At 41.1% G+C, this 24,507-nt stretch overlaps 1 protein-coding gene across 5 annotated transcripts in view; it reads left to right on the top strand.

The window, feature by feature from the left end:
• The window catches only part of klf12b (Kruppel like factor 12b), a 271,202-nt gene that overhangs the window by 22,072 nt on the left and 224,623 nt on the right, over nucleotides 1–24,507 (top strand). Inside the window, exon 1 of one of the 5 annotated variants that reach the window (XM_059970436.1) lies at nucleotides 14,749–14,805. The exons of the other annotated variants lie outside the window; for them this stretch is intronic. The gene's annotated coding sequence lies outside the window, so the exon portion shown is untranslated. Of the gene's footprint in view, nucleotides 1–14,748; nucleotides 14,806–24,507 lie in introns of those variants that run through there. 5 annotated transcript variants of the gene reach the window in all.

Here is a 24,507-nt window from a genome sequence, read left to right on the forward strand (position 1 = left end):
ACCTTGCTACTCGTAGAGCTGAACCACATGAAACCTTTGCTCAACTCATCCATGCTGAGATGTATATCTAAACCTGTCTCATCTGGCCTATATCCCTCGAAACCTTTCCTATTCATGTACCTGTTCAAATATCTTTTAAATGTTGTTATTCCACCTGCCTCAACAACTACTTCTGGCAGCTCATTCCATATCCACACCAGCCTCTGTGTCAAAACCAAAGTTCAAATGTGGCCCAGTGATGTCTTGTATAATTGCACCCCAACCTCCCAACTTCTATAACTCAATGTCTTTACTAAAGGCCAACAAGCCAAAAGCCACCTTCACCATCCTGATTACCTGTGATGTCACATCCAAGGAACTTGTGTGTTCTACACTTAAGTTTTTCTGATCTGCAACACCCCCCAGGACCCCACCGTTCACCGTGAAAATCCAACCCTAGTTGGGTTTCAATAACGCTACACCTTGCGCTTACTTGAGTTAATTTCTATTATGTAATTCCCCAGCCCACTTACCTGGCTGAGCAAGATCTCGCTGTAATTCTTACAACTTCTTTTCACTGTTCCTGATAGCAGCTACTTTACTGCCTCCTGCAAATCTCGAGAGTAGTACAGAATGTCTACACCATGTGAAAAGGTGCTGTCTTTAAGGCAAGATGATAAACTGAGCTCTCATCAGGCCTCTCAGATGATGTAAATACGCACCCCATTGGTAAAGTTTCAGAGGGGGTCCTTGGGCCAATATTAAGCCTTTATCTGGCACCACTAAAAGAAATAGACTATTGCATTATTATTGTAGTGGGTTTTGCGGGAGCTTGCTGTGCTCAAATTGGCTGCTGCCTGTCTGGCATCACAACAGCAAATGCATAAGAATGCTTCACTGGCTGTGAAGTCCCTTGAGTCGTAATGGCATGGTGAAGATGTGATCCAAATATAAGATTTTAAAGCTGATTTGTTCCTCTCTGTGTTCTATCTTTTTGATCTTATCTCCTTGCTGTACACCTTTGTTGTTTGGAGGGACTCCCGGGCCTTATTTCCTAGGCCCAGCAAGGCAGCACTGTGGGGCGTTCCTGTACTTTGCAGCCTGAACTTTTTTTGTTCTCTCTTGGAGCATTTGGGTGGTGCCAGCTTTAGTAAGCTCACCGACGTATTTAGCACTCTGTATGACCCTTGGCCACAATATACTGCAAGTGAGATGTAGCCCTGTGCAATGGCAGGAAGTAGAAAAAAGAACACTTCTCTTTGACTTGAAGCTGGCTTAGTTTGTTGCACAGACAGGAAAAGAGTCAGATAAACTCCTGATATGTTTCCCTAATTACCTCGTAGGATATGGGTATCACTTTTCAGCCCACTATAGGTGTCTGTTCCTAATTGTCCCTTTGAATCTTTGCAATTCTTGTGGTGACTTGTATTGTTGTTACAAATACCCTGGACTGTGGCTTTGTCTATGATATTAAAACTATTATTAAAGTGACTTTGATGGGTATGTTAAGAACATGCACAGATCCTCAAGCTAGCTCCAATCAGAGGAAAGTACACAGACTGTTAAAGCTTCATTTTGTCTCAATACGAGTGCAGTGAACAAGTTTTATGCTGGGGTCAACTGATTGAAAGTAATGCTTCACTGCAGTTCAAAACCACATCACCATGGCAACTGGGTAGCCTGCTTACTTAGGCACAGTGTGAGGCTATTTGGCCCATCTCATCCACTCCAACTCCCAGCAGAACAACCCCATCAGTCCTATTCCCTTTCAGCCCTGCAATTTATTCTCCCTCACATGCTCATCAACTCCCCTGTCATTATTTTGCCTCTCATAGTGTTGTACTGCATGGAAACAGGCCTATTGGCCCAACTGGCTCATATTGACCAATTTCAAATCTATATCAGTTCCACTTGCCTGCATTTGATATATATCCCTCAAACCTTTCCTATCTATATACCTGCCTATCCAAAGTCACCTATCCAAAGAGGTGAATTGTAGCCAAGCAGTACAGCATAGAAACAGGGTCAATGTATTCGTGGTCTCTGTCAATCTTACATTTACCCTGCACTGCTCTCCTCAGATTACACTACTCATCTACTTATGAGGAGTAATTTAACATTGGCAATTAATCTACCATCCACCTGCATTTGGGTTGAGGTGGGCAATTCACGCAGTCACTGGGAGAACATGCCTACTCCACTCAGACATCACCAGAGATCAGGATTGAACCTGAAGCATTCGTCAAACTATCTGGAACAAAACTCGTGTCTAATTGACTAATATACCTTGGGGAAGAAAATCTGCCACCTTTGCCTGTCTACTTTATATGTGACTCTGGATTCGCAACTTTCAGAATCAGAATTTGGGTTGGTTGCTGGTCGGTATCCCTGATACCATGGAAGAGAATGTACTTACCCACAGTCAAATGCTACAGCTGCCCCTACAGCAGCTCCCACACCACTATTTAGAACCCAAACAATTCCTCCAGGTGAGGTGACATTTCACCTGAGAGTCTGAAGTGGGTATCTATGGCACTCCTGGTGCGGCCTCCTCTACATTAATGAGACCCAATGCAGAATGAGGGTCTGCTTCGATGAGCACCTTTGCGCTATCCTTGAGACCTTTAGCTCTTCCACCTATCCCTCTCCCAGCTTCTTCTTTCATTTCTGCTTCCTCTATCCAGCCACTTCCCCCTCATCTGATTTCAACTATCACCTACTAGCTTGTATTCCTTCCCCTCTCCTCCCCCCCCCCACCTTATTCTGGCTTCTGCCCTATTATTTCTTTTTTTTTGTAATTTACTTTTTTATTGAAGTTCATCATCAAAGAAACATTTCCACAAGATGTATTTCAGATACTATACATATATATCATATAGTCTGTAGTCTAGCCTAGTTTTTTCCTGTGTTTTTTATGTAGAGAGGGTGCAGAGGAGATTTACCAGGATGTTGCCTGGTTTGGAGAACAAGTCATATGAAGCAAGGTTAGCAGAGCTGGAACTTTTCTCTTTGGAGTGTAGAAGAATGAGAGGGGACTTGATAGAAGTCTACAAGATTATGAAAGGCATAGATAGGATGGATAGTCAGTATCTGTTTCCCAGGGCACAAATAGCAAACACCAGAGGGCATATGAACAAAATTAAGGGAGGGAAGTTTAGGGGAGACATCAGGGGTAAGTTTTTTACGCAGAGGGTTGTGAGTGCCTGGAATGACTTGCCAGGGATGGTGGTGGAGGCTAAAACATTAGGGGTACTTAAGAACCTCTTGGACAGGCACATGGATGAAAGAAAAATAGAGGGTTATATGGTAGTGTGGGTTTAGTACTTTTTTTTAAGGATTATATGGGTCGGTACAACATGGAGGGCCGAAGGGCCTGTACTGTGCTGTAGTGTTCTATGGTTCTATGGTAGTTCAATGTAGTTTTTGTATTGTTTCATGTAGCACCATGGTCCTAAAGATTTCGTCTCATTTTTACTGTGTACTGTACCAGCAGTTATGGTCAAAATGACAATAAGAAATGACTTGATTTGCCACAAATTTTCACTTAATATTTATCTGAAGTATACAAAATAGAAAAGAGAGGAAAGAAAGAACAAGCAAAAGGAGAAAACAATGTACAAGTAGGGAGTGATTTTTTTTAACAACATATTCATTGATTTGTGAGAATAAAATCAGACCTATGAGGTGTTATGTAGTTAAACCATTTTTCCCAGTATGAATCAAATTTTTCTAACTTAAGATTAACAAATGCTGTTATCTTCTCTATTTTGTAAATGTCCATTGTAATTTCCATCCATGCAGTTAAAGTTGGGCTCTCCCGTGATAGCCATTTCTTGGTAAGAGTCTCTTTACCAGCCACCAGTAGTATATTCATTATATAATTATCCCTTTTCAACCATTCTTGAGGTATATACCCAAAATATATGGTCTTATTTTCTAAGGGTATTTCACATTGAAAGATGTCTTGTAAGGCATCATGTATCTCACTCCGATAGTCTTTGATAACGGGGTATTCCCAGAAACTATGATAATAGTTTGCATTTTGACTTCCATAATTTCTTCAGCAAACGGGGATCTAGTTCTGATGATGGATCTCTGCCCAAAATGTTGGCTGTTTGTTCACCTCCTTAGATGCAAAATTCCTCCATCATTTGTGTGCATTGCTGAGGAGCTATCTGCTGGTTAGAATTGGATGTACTCGCGAAGAGCTCACAGATTGTGGGAAGCCTCTTGTCCTCTGCATTTGCCTGTGACCATCAGACAGAGGCCAGATTCAGACTAACACAGGTCAGGCACGCGTGTGGAAACTGAGTTTCCACACCCTTCATCAGGACTTCGACCTGAAGCATTAACACTGTCTCTTCCCACACGAGTTACCCGACCTCCAAGTGTTTCCACCATTTTCTAGTTTTATTTTAACAGGAAATATCTCGCTGTAAAAAATAATTCTGCCTGATTTATTTAACAGCATTTTGTATAGGGAGGGAAGATCTGATCATAGGGTATTTGGTAGCATAGCTGCCTTAGTCCTTGTATTTGGGTTCAAGCCTGAATCTGCAGGATTTGCATGTTCTCCCTCTGATTGGGAGCTCTTGTTTCCTCCTACATCCCAAAGAGATGATGATTGGTAATGTAATTACACACTATAAATTACCTCTTGTGGTAGAATCTAGTGGGAAATGAGTGGAATAAGGGGTGACAAAGATGTGATGCGTGTAGGTTTGGTGTAAATCGGTGCTAGATATTTGTGTGGCTCAGTGCTGTATGAATATATCGATTAAGATCAAATGGCAGCTTTCTTTTTCCCATGCCGTTGATTCTGGGTATATTATACACAATGTTGGGCTTTAACTCCCTCTGTTGGCAGATACTAAATGGTTTATTTGGGCCTGACGGTTGATTCTGAACTGGGTCCATTAACAGAAAGGAGATTTGGCTACAGGTCAGTAGATGGTCTTGTTAACTTCCTATTTTTCACTCCTACCATGGTTGTCTTGAATGTTAAGGAAGAGCTTATAGAATTTGATATTTACAGCCGTATATTACTAGTCAGAATGAGTCAGCTGTAAGCTCATTCTGATCAACTGAATCCAAAACGGTATTGGCAGTGTGCACACCAGAATGAGTCCTTTCATCTTGTTGGTTGATAGCTTTTTTTTCGTCTTTGAATGCACTCATTTCTTTGAGGCTTATTGTTAATCCTGTTGAAAAATTGTATGTTCAACTTGCTACACAAATTTGATCACTGAATCTTTGTTGAGGTTCAGTGTTTGTCCTTAGGTGTGCTTCACTGCTACAGGAACCATCCTGTTGGCATAATTTAAAACCAAGACTCTTGGTTTTCATCATTTGCATATTAGAAACCTACACTGTCACTTACATAAAAAAACCCACTAACAATTCTTATAATATTTCAGCCATACACAATCTCCTGAATTGATGACTTCTCTCACTGCTGGATGCAGGTCTTCAGTGTAACGCACACAGACTTTTTTCCATTGAGGTTGGATGGGACTTGAACAAGATGTCACAGGTTAAGAGTGAAAGGAGAAATATTTTAGGGGAATTGGAGAGGGAACTTCACTGAGAGGATGGTGCCAGTGGAAGAGGTGGATGTGGGCTCAATTGCAAAAAGTTAAGAGAAGTGTGATAACTACGTGGATAGGAGGAGATTAAGGGGTATGGTCCAGTTGTAAGTCAATGGACTAGACAGTGATATGGCTTACATGGGCTGAAAGGCCTTCTTCTGTGCTATAGTACTCTGATTTTATTACATTGGTTACTGTGATTGATTATACAGGGCAACAAAGATTTTGCTTCGTAAATACTTTTGTGTACAGCTTATGGATTTTGGGCTGCTGATCATGAAAATCATCATGAACTTTCCCTATCACTCAACAGTATTTTTTTGAAATTCCCAATATTTGTTATTTCAATTCATATTTCAAATAAGTATAACTGATGTTAAGGTTAAGGAAGACATTTTTGTTGGTCCACAAATCAAACAGGCCATCAATGACAGGCAATTTGAAGTACATCCCGTGAGACCGGAGAAAATTGCATGAAAGGCATTTGAGAATGTTGTTGGTTGGAAGTTTTCTTGGGAACTGCAGAGCACCAAATCATGTGCAACTAGTTGACAACATGCTTTAAGCAGACAAAACCAAGTTCAACATATCACTAAAAAAATGCATTTACTGTTTCCCGCCGCACCCCCCCCCCCCCCTTTACAAATCTTGGCGCTGTCAGTGATGAACATGGTAAAAGTTTTCACCAGGACGTTGTAGGCCTTCAGAAATGTTTTCAGGCTGACTGGATTCTATTAATGCTAGCTGATTATTGTTTGACACTTAAAGCGAGAAGCTTCAGACAGAAAAACAAATGAAAATCATCAACAAAACATTTTTAGCTTAGTTGAACAATTGCAAAGCGTCAGCGCTGTTATATAATAACACATTATGTTCAACAAAACTTGATTGTTTCTCCAAATTCCTATGTGATGTAAGTAGTCTGAAATTATGTTTATGTTCAAGCTGCAAGCTGTCTATCATAAACCAAAAAAATTCTGAGGAAGCAATATTTTCGAATTTTTTCTTAACTGATTGACCAGAAAGTTCAATTGCCGAGAAATGCAGGTTCTTGTTGAAACTTTTGGATGTTACTTAATTTAGAGTAACCTCCACTGGACTTGATAAAGAAAGCAATAGACAGCAGTCTTGTCTTGTGTGTTTACACATTCAGGTGGCACTGTCTCACACCAATGACTACCAATATGTGGATGAAAATGATCCGTGGCAAACCAATGAGGATTAAATTTTCTCATAATTTGCCAACAACACTGTGCAAGGGCAACAGAGCTGTGTGGCTTTGAATACATAAATCACTGATTTTTGGCAGGCGCACACAATATTGGACAACATGAACAACAACTTGCTTCCAATCCTCACCTCACCCCCCCCCCCCCCACCCGCCATTAGCCATCCTTCACCCAGTTCTGTTGCTTGATTACCTACACTGTGTGGTACTCCTAGCATATACCAGAAGCTTTGTGCACTCGATGTAGTCCAACATGACAAGCATTTGCATTTTGTGCAGTCATTACCTAACATGGCAAAATGGCATATTCTAGGAATTTTCAGTGGAGTGCACATAAAGTGAAACCGCATTGAACGGTTTCCTTGTCAGAATGCAATTGTACATGTCAATTGATTTGCTTTGAGAATGAGGATTAATCCTGTGATGTGTTGCAGAATGATTTGGTTCGGATTTTATCTGTTGATGGTTCGTTCTTTGTTCTCCAGCTCAACTGCTGATAAGAATCTGTCAAAATCATAATTATTGTCAAGCTGACAAGGCATTTGCAGATAAAAATAATTTTCTGGTAACTATAGTCACTGGGAATAGGACATTACACTCACTTGCTGAACTTGCATGTAGCAGTGACTGCATGTTTCAAAATCCTGATGTCAACTCACCAGTGGAATTGAATCTTGGAATAGTAGGAATCTAGGAATACTGCATGGGCCCCAAGAACAAATTGTTGCCTGCGTTTCATGAACCACTCATTTCTTCTTGTCATTTCAAGGGATGCTGATCTAAACAAGAGTTAGAGTGGCTTCATACAGAAAAGTCGTGTCTGACAGATTTGCTGTGTGTTTGGAGGTGTATGTCATTTGGAAAACATTTAGATACATGGATAGGAAAGGTATGGAGGGATATGGTTTAAATGTAGGTTTTGGCATGGATGAATTGTGCCAAAAGGCCTGTTTCCCCATTCTATGAGGTTTTCAGTGAGAAGCCTAGACTGGAGAATGATTGGACTTATATAAGGTGCTTCACAAAAGGTTAAGTGAAATGATAAGAATCCATGGTATATTGGCATAAAAAGATGATTGATTAATAGGTAAGCAGCAGTGAGTAGGGATAAAGGGTTCGTTTTCAGATCGGTAGCCTGCAAGTAGTGAGGTGCAAATGTTTGCAATTTATGTAAAAGACTTGGAAGAAGGAAGCATTGAACTACTCATTGTGCAGATGATATAAAAATAGGTGGAGAATCAAGATTTGTGGAGGATACAGTTTGCACAGAGTTGTTGATAAATATAGTGAGTGGGCAAAAAATTGGCAGATGGAGTATTGTGTGAGGGAAAATGTGAAGTTGTTCATTTTGGAACAAATAAAAACAGTATTTAAATGGAGAAAGCAGCATAAAGCTGCAGCGTGAAGGGGTTTAGGTATCCTTTTGCATGAAACATGGAAAGCAAGCATGTGTGAAATTGGTAATATCGGAGGTTATTGGAATATTGGTGCTTGTGGCAACTAAAGTACAAAAGTAAGGACATCTTGCTGCAACTCTGCACAATATTCACATGAGCAGACCTGGAGTACTGTAAGCATTTTTGGCCCTGTATTTTAGGGGTTTTGCTTGTATTTGAATACACTGATCACTTTGCACTAAAATGGAATTTTTCTCATTTAATTGAGGTTATTTCTTGTAAGCTTTGAATGATTTGTGCTTAATGTGTATTTCTCTAGTGAGTGTACTTATATGATGCTATGTCTGTGATGTGCTGCTGCAATAAGATTTTCACTGCATCCATACATGGACTGTACATATGACAATGCTTGACTTTGAGAAATGGTTAATGAGATGATTATGGAAATGAGGTAATTGTCCTATAAGGAAATGTTAAACAAGTTGTGAATCAACTCACTTACTTAAAGGAACTCCTGATCAAACCTGTTGTGATCCTTGACTTTCTAACTGGAAGACCACAATCTGTACAGATTGGTGATAACATCTCCTCACTGACGGTCAACACTGGTGCACCTCAAGGGTGTGTGTTTAGCTCACTGCTGTACTCTCACTCTACACCCATGACTGTGTGGCTAGGCATAGCTCAGATACAATCTATAAATTTGATGATATCATTGTTGGTAGAATCTCAGGTGGTGACAAGAGGGTGTCCAAGAGTGAGATATGCCGACTCGTGGAGTGGTGTCGCAGCAACAACCTTACACTCAACGTCAGTAAGATGAAAGAGCTGATTGTGGACTTCAGGAAGGGTAGGATGAAGGAACACATACCAATCCTCATAGAGGGATTAGAAGTGGAGAGAGTGAGCAGCTTCAAGTTCCTAGGTGTCAAGATCTCTGAGGATCTAACCTGGTCCCAACATATCTATGCAGTTATAAAGAAGGCAGGACAGCAACTATTCTTCATTAGGAGTTTGAAGAGATTTGTCATGTCAACAAATACACTCAAAAATGTATATTAATGTTCTGTGGAGAGCATTCTGACAGGCTGCATCACTATTGGGTATGGGAGGGGGGCAGTACTACTGCACAGGACTGAAAGAAGCTGCGGTAAATTTAGTTGGCTCCATCTTGGGCACTAGCCTACAAAGTACCCAGGACATCTTCAAGGACTGGTGTCGCAGAAAGGCAGCGTCCATTATTAAGGACCTCCAGCACCCAGGGCATGCCCCTTTCTCACTGTTACCATCAGGTAGGAGATACAGAAGCCTGAAGGCACACACTCAGCGATTCAGGAACAGCTTTTTCCCCTCTGCCATCCAATTCTTAAATGGACATTGAGCCCGTGAACACTATCTCACTTTTTAAATATATATTATTTCTATTTTTTTGCATAGATTTTTAATCTATTCAGTACATGTGCACTGTAAATTATTTATTATTTTTTATTCTCTTCTATATTACGTAATGCATTGAATTGCTGCTGCTAAATTAACAAATTTCACACACAAGCTGGTGATAATGAATCTGATTCTGAAATCAAGCACAGCCACAGGAGGTGAATGGTCCATTCAGTGCTAAATTATTCCATGACTGCAGTACTTAGTTCAACCTATCTCCCCTAATGGAGCATAAGTCACTGATAGCACCTCACTGGCCTGCGCCATATTGTCTTTCAGATTGTCCACAGATAGAACCGTATTGATGGTGTCATCTTCAAGGTCCTGTCACCAGGTGTTCTTTGGCTGGACTCTCTTCTTTCCCTGAAGATTCTACGTTAGTGCTTGCCTCGTGATGTTGGCACTTGGCTTATGTAGTGTGTGTCCCAACCATCCCCATCTTTTTTTTTAATTCTTCTTCTGCTAGTAGCTGGTGTGTTCTTTGCCATAGTTTGGTGTTGCTAATGACTTCTGGCCAGTGGATCTGGAGGATTTATCTCAGATGTTTGCAGTTAACATTTATAATGTTTCTGATTGTATCATGTCAAGCTTATGGAGAGTATTAAGACCTCAATGAATTTCACCAAATTTGACACCAAGAAAATGTACACTATTTTATGAGCGATGCATCAATTAACCCTTTCAGGACTAATACAGGGTAACATGATTTCTTTCATATTAATGGAAAAACAAAGATCAGATTTGATTTATTTTTGTTACGTGCATTTAGATAGAGGGAAAATCTTGATTTGCATACTGTTCATACAGATCAAATAATGGCATGTCATATTGAGGTAGAATTGGGTAGAACAATAATGACGTAGAATGAAATGTAGCAGGAACAGGGCAAGTGCAGTGCAGGTAAAGGATAAGGTTATAAGGATCATAACGAGGTAGTTTCTGAGGTGGAGTCCATTTTAATATACCATGGAACCAATCAATAGTCTGTATGTTTTAATGCTGTCTTTATGTATAATCCTTGTAGATAGAAGTCGTTTTATCTGCAGTAGTTTTCGCACAGAATTAAACCAACTGCCTTATTCTCTCCTTGAATTGTCATCTGCTTCAGACTGTTTACATATTTTGGATAAACTTTGTGAGTTCAGAAGGAGAGGATTGATACCCTAATCCAGCTGGCACCATCGCTCCCTACCCAAACACAAGTACGCCTGGCTGAGCAGCAGTAACAGATGGGGCAGTCTATCAGTGCTCTAGCACACTCAGGCTAAGGTGGACTCTGCAGCTGTTGTCTGCATAGTTATTCACTCCCAGAATGGTTTATAATATTATTCTGTTTCTTTAAAAGAAATCTGCTTGGCAGTTTGTATGTTGAAATATAACATTAAGAATTCAGAAGCAATGGTTGTGTTTTAGGAACATAAGATGCAGGAACAGCATTATTCTGAGTCTGATAGGCCATTCAGTCATGGCTGAGTCAATAAATAAAGATTGCACAGCTAGTAGAGCTTCGGCCTTGCAGATCCAGCAATGTGATTCAGTGCTGACCAGTGGTGCTGTCTCTGTGGAGACTGCATGTGCTCCCATGGGTTTCCTCCTGATGCTCTAGCTTTCTTGCACACCCCAAAGATGAGTGAGTTGGTAGGTGAACTGGCCACTGCAAATTGACTCTCATATGTATCAAAGAGCAGAACCTGGGGAGGGATTGATGGGAGTAGTAGGAGAGTAAATTGGGACTTTTATAAATAGATGCCTGATGGTGCTTATTTCAGTGAGAGCAGGAGGGGTTGTGTAGGGGTGTGGTTAGTGAAGGACTTGTACCCAGGCTGTATGACATATGAGTCTATGCAATGAGTATGACCAGCCTCAAAATGACCCTGGAATTAGCTTCAAAATGCCGATGTTATCAAAACTGACCCTGATTTGATAGCATTCTGTGGGTTGTAAAACTGTAAATAGAGAATAGTTCTTCGCTGTCAATAATGACAAGGGAATAGGGAAGAGTTACAATTACAGATGAGATTTTGACAGGGAGTTGCAAATTTTGAGATAACAAGGTCTGTATTTCTCCTAGTTGCAAGATTTTGAAAATTTGCAATTTTAATTCTTTAGAGTTTTGAAATTTTAAAGTGACATTTGGAACTTTAACTGAACAACTAACTTTAATCTCAAGTCTTCATGAGTCATCTTCCACAGTCAGATCTCTTCTCCTCCTTCTGTCCTTGTTCCCAAATCTTAAAGAAACACAACTCTCAATGATCATTTAGGTCATCCTCTCTGTTTTCAAACTTCACAATCCCATATTATGCTAATGACTAACATTACAAAGGAATTGCAAACTTCTTGGGAATTTATCAATGCTGTGAAGAGCATGATATAAATGCAAGAAAAATCAAGACGATGGAACCACTCAGCAGAGTAGACAGCATGTGTGGAATGAAAAAGTTTTAAGTCTTCTATTTGAAACAGTGAACTTTTGGAAAGAGAAACAGTTAACATTTCTCTGTGAAGAACCTTAATTTTAGTATTTTCGACCTGTGGCATTAGCTCTGTTCCTCTGTCCATGGATGCTGCCTGGCCTGCTGAGTGTTTTCAACTTTTTTTATACCGATTTGATTTAAGCACAACAGCTTTTATGCTCGCTTTGAAAGGGAGAATAAAAGCACAGCTACGAGGATCCCTGCCGCATTTGATGACCCTGCGATCTCTGCCTCGGAGGCCAATGGCAGGCTCCTTTTCAAGAAGGTGAACCCCCTGCAAGGCAGCATGGCCTGGTAAGGCTCTTAAAACCTGTTCCAACCAACTGGCAGGAGCATTCAAAGAGACTTTCAATCTCTCACTGCTACATTTGGAAGTTCCCACCTGCTTCAAAAGGGCTACCGTTATACCAGTGCCCATGAAGGCCCAGATGCAATCTCAATAGCTCTCCACGCATTCTTGGATCATGTGGACAATGGAAATACCTATGTCAGGATGCTGTTTATTGACTATACATCAGAATTTAACACCATCATTCTGACAGTCCTGATAAAAAGTTACAGAACCTGCACCTCTGTACCTCCCTCTGCAACCAGATCTTCGACTTCCTAACCGGAAGACCGCAATCTATGCAGATTGAAAATAACAGCCCCACCTCGCTGACAATTAATGCTGACACTCCACAGGGATACTCTCTCTACACCCATGACTCTGTGTCCGGGTGCAGTTCAAATACCATATAAATTTTCCGACAATACAACTATTGTTGGTAGAATCTTAGATGGAGATGAGAGGGCATACAGAAATGAGATATGTTCAACTAGCTGGTATAAGAAATAGGAGCAGGAGTAGGCCATCCGGCCCCGTCATTCAATAAGATCATGGCTGATCTGAATGTAAACTCAGCTCCATCTACCTGCCTTTTCCTCATAACCCTTAATTTCCTTACTATGTAAAAACCTATCTACGGTAACTGTTTCTTAAATATATTTAGTGAAGAAGCCTCAATTGATTCCCTGGGCAGAGAATTCCACAGATTTACTACTCTTTCTCCTCATCTTGTCCTAAATCTTCTCCCCTGAATCTTGAGGCAATGTCCCCTAGTTCTAGCCTTACCTTCCAATGGAAACAAGTTTCCTACTTCTATCTTATCTATCCCTTTCAAAATTTTGTATGTTTCTAAAAGATCCCCTCTCATTCTTTTGAACTCCAGAGAGTATAGTCCCAGGTGACTCAATCGCTTCTTATAGGTTAACCCCTTCATCCCTGGAATCAACCTGGTGAACCTCCTCTGCACTGCCCCCCAAAGCTAATATATCCTTCCTCAAGTATGGAGACCAGAACTGCACACAGTACTCCAGATGCAGCCTCACCAGTACCCTGTATAGTTGCAGCATGACCTCCCTGCTCTTGAATTCAATCCCTCTAGCAATGAAGGCCAACATTCTGTTGTCGTCTTAATAACCTGTTGCACCTGCAAGCCAACTTTTTGTGATACATACACAAGCACCACCCAAGTCCCTCTGTACAACAGCATGCCTCAATCTTTCACCATTTAAATAAAAATCTGCTCCTCTATTATTCCTTCCAAAGTGCACGATCGTGCATTTACCAACATTGTACTCCATCTGCCAGACCTTGGCCCACTCACTTAACCTATCTGTATCCCTCTGCAGACTCTCCAGATCATCGGTACAATTTGCTTTTCCACTCAGTTTAGTGTCATCAACAAATTTTGCTATGCTACACTCAGTCTCCTCTTCCAAATCATCAATGTAAATGATAAACAGCTGCAGGCCCAGCACCGACCCCTGCAGCACCCCACTCACCACTGACTGCCAACTGGAGAAACACCCATTTATACCAACTCTCTGCCCTCTATCTCTAACCAATCCACTATCCATGCCAATACACTTCCTCCAACTCCATGCACCCGTATCTTATTTATAAGTCTCTTGTGTGGCACCTTATCGAACGCCTTCTGGAAATTCAAATATACGATATCCACCTGTTACCTTCTATCCACTGCACATATTATATCCTCAAAGAACTCCAGTATGTTTGTCAAACAGGACCTGCCCTTTCTGAGTGGTGTCGCAGCAACAACCTTGCCCTCAACGTCAGCAAGACCAAAGAAGTGAGTATTGACCTCAGGAAGGGCAAGACGAGGGAACACACACCACTCCTCACAGAGGGGTTAAAAGTGGAGAGAGAGCGAGAGAGCAATTTCAAGTTCCTGGGTGTCAATATCTCTGAGGACTCAACTTGGATGCAGCTATAAGTCAGGCAAGACAGTGGCTACAGTATATAGCATTAGGAGATTGAGATTTGTTTTGTCAACTAACCCCTCAAAAACTTACACAAATGTACCGCAGAGAACATTCAGACAAGCTGCGTCAGCATCTGGTATGGGGGCAGGGGCAGTGCTACTGCACAGAATTGAAATAAATTGCATAAACTTAGTCAGCTCTATCATGGATACCACCCTCCATAGAGTCCAAGACATCTTCAAGGAGCGGTGCCTTAGGAAGGCGACGTCCATCATTAACGATCCTCACAACCCAAGGCCGTGCCCTCTTCACACTGCTACCATCGGGAAGGAGGTACAGAAGCCTGAAGGCACACACTCAGGGATTTAGAACCATCTTGGCACTCAACGTCAGTAAGACGAAAGAGCTGATTGTGGACTTCAGGAAAGGTAAGATGAAAGAACACCCCAATCCTCAATTAAGGGATCAGAAGTGGAGAGAGTGAGCAGCTTCAAGATCCTAGGTGTCAAGATCTTTGAGGATCTAACCTGGTCCCAACATATCGATGTGGTTATAAAGAAGGCAAGACGGCAGCTATAATTTATTAGGAGTTTGAAAAGATTTGGCATGTCAACAAATACACTCAAAAATTTCTATAGTTGTACCGTGAAGAGCATTGTCTGGTATAGAGGGGCTGCTGCACAGGATCGAAAAAAGTTGCAGAAGGTTGTAAATTTAGACAGCTCCATCAGGTACCTATCAGCTCCTACAGGACATCTTTAGGGAACAGTGTCTCAGAAAGGCAGCATCCATTATTAAGGACCTCCAGCACCCAGGGCACAATCTCACTGTTACCATCAGGTAGGAGATACAGAAGCCTGAAGGCACACACTCAATGATTCCGGAACAGCTTCTTCTGCTCTGCCATTTGATTCCTAAATGGTCATTGAATCTTTGGACACTACTTCATTTTTTTTAAATTACAGTATTTCTGTTTTTTTCATGTTTTTAAAATCTATTCAATATACATAATTGATTTACTTGTTTATTTTTTATTTATTTTTCTCTCTCTGCTACATTATGTATTGCACTGAACTGCAGCTGCTAAGTTCACAAATTTCATGACATCCTGTTTCTGGTTCTTCTTTCCTTCGGCCATCTTACTTCCAAATGGGCATTGAACCCATGAACACTACCTCACTACTTTTTTTGTTTTGTTTGCACAACTTATTTTAACTTAACTATTTAGTAGACACATTACTTAATGTAACTCAATTTTTCCCCTATATTTATTGTGTCCTGACGCAAGGTTAACAAATATTAATCTGATTCTGATTTCTACCATCTGCAGTCTTTGGTTTTCATATAACAGCAAAGTATCATTTTTGCTCCCCATTTATAACCATAAATTTATAAAATGGGATGCATTTGATTTTATGGTTAGTTGTGAGGATCAAGGATGTGTATAATTTCAGAGATGGATGCTAATCTACTTGTAGATATGAGAGATCACTCAGCAGGAAATGTGCGAGAGTGGAGTCAACACCAGGGGAAGCTGTCTTTATTAAGAAAGCAAGGCTTCAGAAGTAACTTTCCAGGTGAACCCCTAGTATGGCAGGTATTAGGAAGCTGTCGGTTCATACATTCATATATCTAGTTTGTGCAAAAGGTTAAATGATCACAGGGAAGTTCCTGTAGTTTTCTGATATATGCTCAGGTCAAGAGAGGAATTTAGAGAATCAGGATCTGTGTGACATTGCTATTCTGTGGCTCTCGTTCATTTAGAATCTGGAATGTTGCTCTTTGACTTATTTTTGTACCTACTGACATTAAAATGAACCAACATACTCTGAATGTGTTATCCAAGAAAGACGGGGGAAAGAAAAGTCTTTTTCTCCATGGGGAAGTGATGACTCCCTCCTGTTAGACTGTTTGAGGTAAATTATTCATTCTTCTCTTCTAATATTTGTGTATCTGTGCACTTGTGATGCTATGGTGATACTGTAATTTCCTTGGGGTTCAATATAGAATCTATCTATCTACCTACCTATCGAAATTGAATTGTTCAAATTGAGGCTTTTGAATAAGATCAGGATAAACTGTTTTTTTCTCTCTGGTGGAAAGGCCAGGAAGAGGGGTATTTATGGTAACTAGCAGATTGTCATGGAACAGAATGCCTGAAAAGATGGGAGATGATTCAGAGGGATTTGGATAACTACTTAAAGGTGACTGATTTCCATGGTTATAGGGAAGGATTGGGAGGCTAAATTAGAGATTGTTTATCTGAATCAGGAATGACCAAATCTGGTATAATCCAAGGGGACGATCACTTTAGTGACATAGTCTTATCCCAAGGGCTTGTTAATAGGCTTTTGATTCAATGACTTGGCAATGCAATATGTAGCGAAAGTCACAGCTTTAAGAATCAATTGAAGCCCAGCCCACACATTCATAGCAACTTTACTATCCATCTTATAACATCCTCCATACAGGCCAAGGGCAATGTATTGTAAGTCTGCATTACCCACTATTCCCCACTTGATCATTCCAAGCCAGACTTCTCTTAGCACCTTCCAACTCCCTTGCTTCAGACTAATGGTCTAGAATTAAACTTTACACATTGGTAAACTGTGAATATAAATTATAGTGTCTTTTGGCTAGAGGCGTAATGTGGAAGAGCAGCTCCACAATTAAAATGTGCCCAATTCTATTTTTAGATTTTATCCGGGCTTTGACAGTGCAGTGATGTCGATTCAAAACGAAAGAAAACTAGCCAAAACACAGCCCAGAGTTGGAAACCTGCCTTTTGGAGATGCATTTTAAATTTATTTGTGCATAGGGAGAATTTATTAAATTTTAAACATGAATTAAAATCAAACTGCAAACATTTAATACAAAAAAATATGGTTTGCTCAAGGAACTTTTGCTGTCAATGTCATGATCTGCAAATCCGTTTTAATTTTGAGCCAGGTTATGACTTGACTGTGCTCTGCTGACATTTGGGTTGTGGGAAAGGGACTGTTCTCTTGAGTCCCTCCTGCTTGTTGACTTCCAGCTGATTTTGGGGATTTTTCTAGATTAATTCTTTGGGATCTGATCATCACTGGCAAGTACTTATTGCTCAAAGTCTTGCCCTTTACAAGGAGCTTCTGAGGCACTGGTTTCTTTGGTCTGAGGCTAGCCAGTTTTTCAGTGAACTATCCAAAGTCAAGCATCAGGAAACATCAACTAGAAATAATCTTCCTCTTGCTTGGACTCAGTGCTGCTGAGCAGAAGCTCTGAGGAGGCTTGAGGAGATTTGGTATGGTACCGCATGCAGCAAATTTCTCTATCTGTACTGTGGAGAGCCTTCTGACTGTTTACATCACTGCCTGGTATGGAGGCTCCAAAGCACAGGATTGAAAGAGGCTGCAGATGGTTGTAGACTTAGCCAGCTCCATCAAGGGCACAACCTCCCCACTGTCATGGACCAAAGATATGCCTAACGAAGGCGGTATCTATTGTTATGGGTCCTTTCTGCTTGGGATATACCCTTGTTACTACCATCATGGAAGACAGACAAGAACCTAAAGACTCTCACTCAAAGGATTAGGAACAGCTTCCCCTCTACCATCTGGTTTCTGAATGGTCCAAGAACACGACCATGCTATTCTATTTTTTTTGTACCGTTTATTTATTTTTCATTGTAACTTAGTCATTTTTTGCATCTTAACAAATCTCATGACAGTGATGATAAACCTAATTTTGACTGTGATTTGGGCCCAGCTCCAGCAATGAGGTGGAGACACATTTTCAAATCAGGATGATGTACGGTGATGTCCTTGACAAGGGTAGGTGCTGTAATGCCAGTTAGACCTGATCACTGCTTGGTGCTTCACTGGTACAAAACCTGGTCTGTGAATCAGCCCATGTTTGAATGTTGTCCAGGTCTTGCTGCATCCAAGCCAGGGCTGTGTGTCACACACTGAGGAGCTGTGGATGGAAGTGAATGATGTGCAATCACCAATCTTCTCATCTTTTGTGATGGAAGGAAGGTCTTTGAGGTGGCTGAAATGTATGAGCCTAGGTCTGCGTTCTGTGGATCTCCAGCAATGATGAATCAGATGTATTGTCATCGATCTATGTTATGAAATCTGTTTTGCGGCAGCGGTACAGTGAAAGACATTAAAAATTGCTATGTTGCAATAAATAGTGTGAAAGAGGAATAACACGGAACTCCCTTATGGAATGTTCAGAAATCTAATGGCAGAGGAGAAGAAGCTGTTCTTAACATGTTGAGTTGGTGTCTTCAGCCAGGAGAATTGGGATGTGGGAGGAAACCCTTATAGTCATTGGGAGAGCATGTAAATGCCATACAGATTGTATCCTGGTCAGGGTTGAGTATGGGTCACTGGAATTGAGAGGCAGCAGCTCTTCCTGATGTAACACTTTATCGTTCACATGGTGGAACAAACTATCTTCTACCCAAACATCACTTCAAGGTGAGGCAAGACTTCTCCTGCGAGTCTGTTGGGGTCATCTACTGCACTAGTTGCTCCTGGTGCAGTCTCTACCTTGTTGAGATCTGACCCAGATTGGGGAACTGCTTTGTTGAGGCACCATCACTCTGTCTGTCACATGAGTTGGGCTTATCTTGTGGCCACCCATTTCTATTCAACTTCCCATTCTGATGTGTCAGTCTGTGGCTGCTGCTTTTGCCATGAAGAGGCCACTGAGGTTAGAGGAATAACACCTCACATTCTGTCTGGGGAGCCTCCAACTTAATGGCATGTAATTTCTCCACCCTCCCCTCCCCCCAACTCCCTTTTTCCATTCACCATTTTGGTTCCCTCTCTCCCCCCCCCCTTGTTTTCTCACCTCCCCATCATCTCCCTTTGCCCCTCCTCCTGCCCTTGCTTCCATATCCATTGTCCTGACCTGTCAAATTCCTCCTTTAGTCCTTCTCCACTTCCATCTATCAAACCACACCCCCCCCCCCCCCCCCCCCCAGCTTCACACTTCAAGCTCTTGTCCATCCACCCACTCACCTTCCAGCTCACCTGGCTTCACCTATCACCTGTGGGCTTGTATCCCTTCCCTAGCCCCCAGACAGCCCTCCCCCACCTTCTTATTCTGGCTTTTCTGGTCCCGATGAAGGGTCTCTGCCTGAAACTTCACCTGTTCACTTTCCTCCATGGATGCTGCCTGAACGACTGAGTTTCTCTAGGATTTTTTTTGTGTGTGTGTCAAGATTCCCAGCAACTGCAGAATCACTTTTGTTTATTAACTGCTACTTATCTGTCTGTGCTGCAGTATTGGTTAAGTCATACTACATGCAGCAGGGGCTGCTTCATTTGCTAAGGAGTTAGAAGCTGAGCTCTACATAGCACACTGATCAGCAAAGGTTCCAACTTCTGCTTTGTCTGTGCAGTTAATAAAAACCTTGCTTGTGTTTCAAATGCAAATATCAATTAAGGATATTCTTCATACTCATGAGTAATATAATATTGAGGTCTGAGTTGTTTTTGCCAGAATTATTTGTAATGGCACAGGAATTTTAATATCCTGTATTTTGAAGAAGCATTCCTAAGCATTTAAGGCAGGGACAATGTGGGTGTGAGTGCAGTTAGTCTAAAAACATGTGCAATGGAATATTTAGACACTGTCCATTTTATTAGGTACCTCATGTTTATGTTTGTGTTCTTCTGTTGCTGAAGCCCATCCACTTCCAGGCTCAATATGTTGTATGTTCAGAGATGCTCTAATGCATAGTTATCTGAGTTACTGTCACCTTCCTGTCAGCTTGAGCCGGTCTGGCCGTTCTACTCTGACCTCTCTCATTAACAAGGCAGTTTCCCCACAGAACTGCTGCTCACTCGATCTATTTGGTTGCTTTTCACACTATTCTCTGTAGAGTCTAGATACTGTGGTTTATGATCAATTTCTGAGATGCTCAGGCCATCCCTTCTGCCGTAGACTATCATTCCACTGTCAAAGTCACTCAGATCACTTTTCTTCCCTATTCTGATATCTGATCTGAACAACAAATGAACCTCTTGACCATGTATGCATGCTTTTATGCATTGATTTGCTACCACATGTTTGGGTAACAAACAGGTGTACATAATAAGCTGGCCACAGAGTGTACATTAATGTTCTTTTCATTCATAATCTTTCCTCATGGGTGCCTAATCCTTCTTAAACTGGATTGAGCAGGGGCAAACAAAAAGCATTCGGTCATGCTCAACGGTGTGAGTGATTTTTGAGAGAATTTGAGCAGAAGAGCTTGGACCAAATAGGAACACATTCTCAAAGGAAAGGAAGAGTCGAATTGGACTGGGAGAGGAAATTCTGTGATAGCTTTAGGTGAAAGGTTCATTCGTTCAGTCATATTTTTCTAGATGTTGGCATACCTTCCTCCCACTCAGTGTTAAGTTTTTAGTCATGCCAATCTTATTCCTTTTCAAATAAAAACAGTCCTCAAAACTGCTGAAAAAAAGAATTAGCTTTCACCCCACTTTTCTTCAGTTCACTGAGTTAGAAATTTCTGATTCACTGGCTTGTGACTTCCAAGAGGATGCATTGCTTTATTTTTCTTTCACAGTTCAGCCAAAATCGGCCATTACCAATTTAAAGGATTTTAGGCACAGGCACAAAGAGCAATGTTCTCGGATTTCCCCATTGTTCTGCACTACAGTGCAAGTGCTCCAGTTGGAATTCCTCGGGAATGACCAGAATTTGAATTGCTGTGTATTGAAGGTTATGAGTACTGATCTTTGGCGGTCTTTATGGCAGTGTTTTTAAATGTGATGATTAAGTGTTATTATCTGTAACTAAGGCTATTTTGGATGCAACTTGCACAATGATCAACAATCGAACTTGATGGAGATATCGGATCGAGTTAAGATCAGGACTAAGACTAGGCCACTGTGGGACATCAACTTCCTTCATTTGAAACCACTCTATGGTTGCTCTGGCAGTATGCTTTGGGCTGTTGTTCTGTTGAAAGATGAACTTCCTCCCCAGTTTAAGCTTTCTAGCAGAGGCTAGCAAGTTTTATACAGGATCTCTCTGTATTTAGTAACATATATTTTCCAGTCAGTCCTGATCAGATTTCCAGTCCCTGATTCTGGAAAGCATCCCCACAGCATGATGCTCAGAAGGTATGGTGTTACCTGGCCGATGAACTGTATTAGGTTTATTCCACAGCCTTGTATCGCTTAGAGTTAACCCAGAAGTTCCTCTTCAGTCTCATCCGACCACAAGACCTTCCACGCATTTGCAGTATCTTTGAAGTGACACTTTGCAAGGTGTTTTAGGGTAACGATATGCCTCTTTTTAGCCAGGGCTTTTTCCTTGTCACTCTTCCACGAATACCCTTTTTGTGCAAGGCCTTGGAAACTGTGGAGCCATGAGCGTCATCTCCAGTTGCAGCCACTGATTTCTGCAGCACACTCAGTGATTGTTGGCATCACAGTATCCTCCCTTTCAAGTGCCATTCTTCAGTGTCTATGTTTAGAGGGGCAGCCTGATAAAGGCAGTGTGGCTATGGTTTCAAGTTTTATTGTACTTTTTTCACGATGGACTGCACTGAATTTTGATATACATTCAAGGCCTTTGAGATGGACTTGTACCCTTCCCCAGATTTGTGCTTCTCTATTATCATTTACCTAACTTGTGTTGAATGCTCTTTTGTCTTTGTTGTGGTTTGATCTGTTGAAAAGCTACCATACTATTGGAACTTGCAGAGAGAAGGGTTTATTCAGATGATCCTCCAATTTCTACATCAACATATTAATTGAGTTGATAAGATAATATACAGTGTTGTACCTGAAGAAAGCTAGTGTAGTAATTACAAAGGGGATGAATAGTTTTTCAGCCTCAGTTGTTTTGTTTTTAATTTTTAGTAAACTGTTGACAGGTTTTGGGATTTTGTTTTCTTGATTTGACATGATGCACAATGTTTTGTAGACTAGCTCAAATTCTACTTCAATATATTTTAAATTTAGAAAATGAGACAGTAAAATGTGAAAGTAGTAATGGTGGCTGAATACTTTTTCTAGGCACGGTGTATTTCTGATGTGTAGAACGACAGACCAGGAGGTTGTAGAGAAAAGTGGAAAAGAGGAAAGCAAAGATATGTGAATGTTTTTCCTACTGGTAAAGCAACACTGAGCAGTCACAATGGAAGAAGATAAAATGCAAACAATCATGTAAAACGACAAACAAGATTAATGGAATATAAAAAGAACCTTCAAATGAGACATTTCTGCTCCGAGATAATCAACCTTGGAATGAGTTACTTCATTTACTCCTTATTTTTGTTGTTCCTGTTTCAGAGCTGTTACTTTCAAACTGAGACAATGCGCTATAAAGTGCTCCGGATGCCCTGGAGTTGTGGCTGGTGCAACATTAGTTCTCTATTAATTTAAGCTTCCATGTAGTGCTCTGGTCCTAGAGGGTAATTTACTTAATTTCACTAGAATGGAATCTTATTAAGATAATCACCTTGAAGTTCTTATGAAGTACAATAGAAGCAAATTCATTTAGCACACCTTTCCATAGAAATGCAAAATCTGCCCATCAAATCATCTAACTGCCTCTAGAATGAATGGAATCTTTGGCTCCAATACCTTATCTGAATATCATTCCTGTTATTAATCTCTTTTATGTGAGGGTGTGCAACCTGACATTAGTCCTCTACTTGTCTTTTATCAATTTGCCCTTCCATTCTCCTGTCATCTAGTTTTCTTGTAATGTGAAATTATATTTTACAATCGCTTCCCGTCCTCGATCTTTCAACTTCATCTCCTCCATCCATCTCTTTCGAAGCCTGAACAGAGGAAGCTTTCTTAGCCATTCCCTCTGGTTGACAGTGGTGATGAGGGGCCGGTGAGGGGGTGGGGGAAAGTATCGGCCTCATCTTCCTCTACGTTATTATCAGCCCCCATTGACTAGAATGAAATCAGTATTTCAGTTTCACTTCAAAGTACATTTTTTATCAAGGTTTATATACATTGCACAACCCTGAGATTCACCTCCTAACAGGTAGCCATGAAACAAAGAAATCCAAAAGAGCCCATGTATTTTAAAAAAAAAGGGGTCATCAAGCACCCGATGTACAGATAAACATGTCATACAAACAATAACCGTGAACAAATAACATTTTGAGCTGAAATCTGCAAAGTGAGTCCCATAGTTCAGCATAGTTAGCACAGAGCCAAGTTGTGGAGCAGCAATCGAACCGGCCTGTCCCTCACCTCAGACCATAAGACATAGGAGGAGAAGCAAATCCAATTGGTCCCTGGAAGCTGATCCGCCATTCAATCATTGCTGATTTATCAATGGACTCAACCCCATTCTCCTGCTGCTTTCCTGTAACCTTTGTCCCCCTTCCTAGCAGAGCACTTCAGCATCGTGTAATCAAGCCTAGACTCTGCAAATTGATCACAGCTCAAAATCAATTAAATGATCGGTTGGATCACTCCCAGGTCTCTCTTGTTCATTGCTGGATAAACATAATCCATTATGTACCCTGCTGTCTATCAACTTCTATGTGTGATTTTGTTCTAAACTGGAGCTGTGTGAATAGAGGGGAAATCTACTAAAGTGAGGTACTTGTTAAAATGATCCAGGGGCTTGCTGAATTTGATAATATCACAGAGGTAATCATTTATAATTTAAACCAAAGAGGATCTGTATTCATTAAATATTCACAGTAATTAATTAAATCTGAAGGGATTTTATGATACAAAATTATGTTGGAGTTAAAACCTGGATTTAACTGTCTTTTCTTGGGGTTTCAGTGGGCATGGGTTGCTCCTACTGGTGGCTTTCTACTGATGCATGGGCTGGGAGATTTTGTTCAGACACTGAGCTCCAGCTGAGCAGCAAAGATGTCAAACTTGCCACATTTATTGGCGACGAGCCAGTGGTTGTTGACGTACTTCGGGTGATCTGGCACAGTAGAGCTGGTACCTGGCTCTCACTCATCAGGGATCCCAGTACGCTGGATGAATGTTACTCTACGATTCAGAATGCCTAGACTGCGTTTTGGGAGATCTGCCCACTTAGCTGTCCTCCTCATACCTGCATACAGGCAGAGGCCAAAGAGCCAGGCTGCAGAGATCGAAACAATGGATGCGGGAAGCTGATTGGCTGGGCCATATTCA

The sequence above is a fragment of the Hypanus sabinus genome, chromosome 5 (genome assembly GCF_030144855.1).
Source record: "Hypanus sabinus isolate sHypSab1 chromosome 5, sHypSab1.hap1, whole genome shotgun sequence".
Taxonomy (NCBI): Eukaryota; Metazoa; Chordata; class Chondrichthyes; order Myliobatiformes; family Dasyatidae; genus Hypanus; species Hypanus sabinus.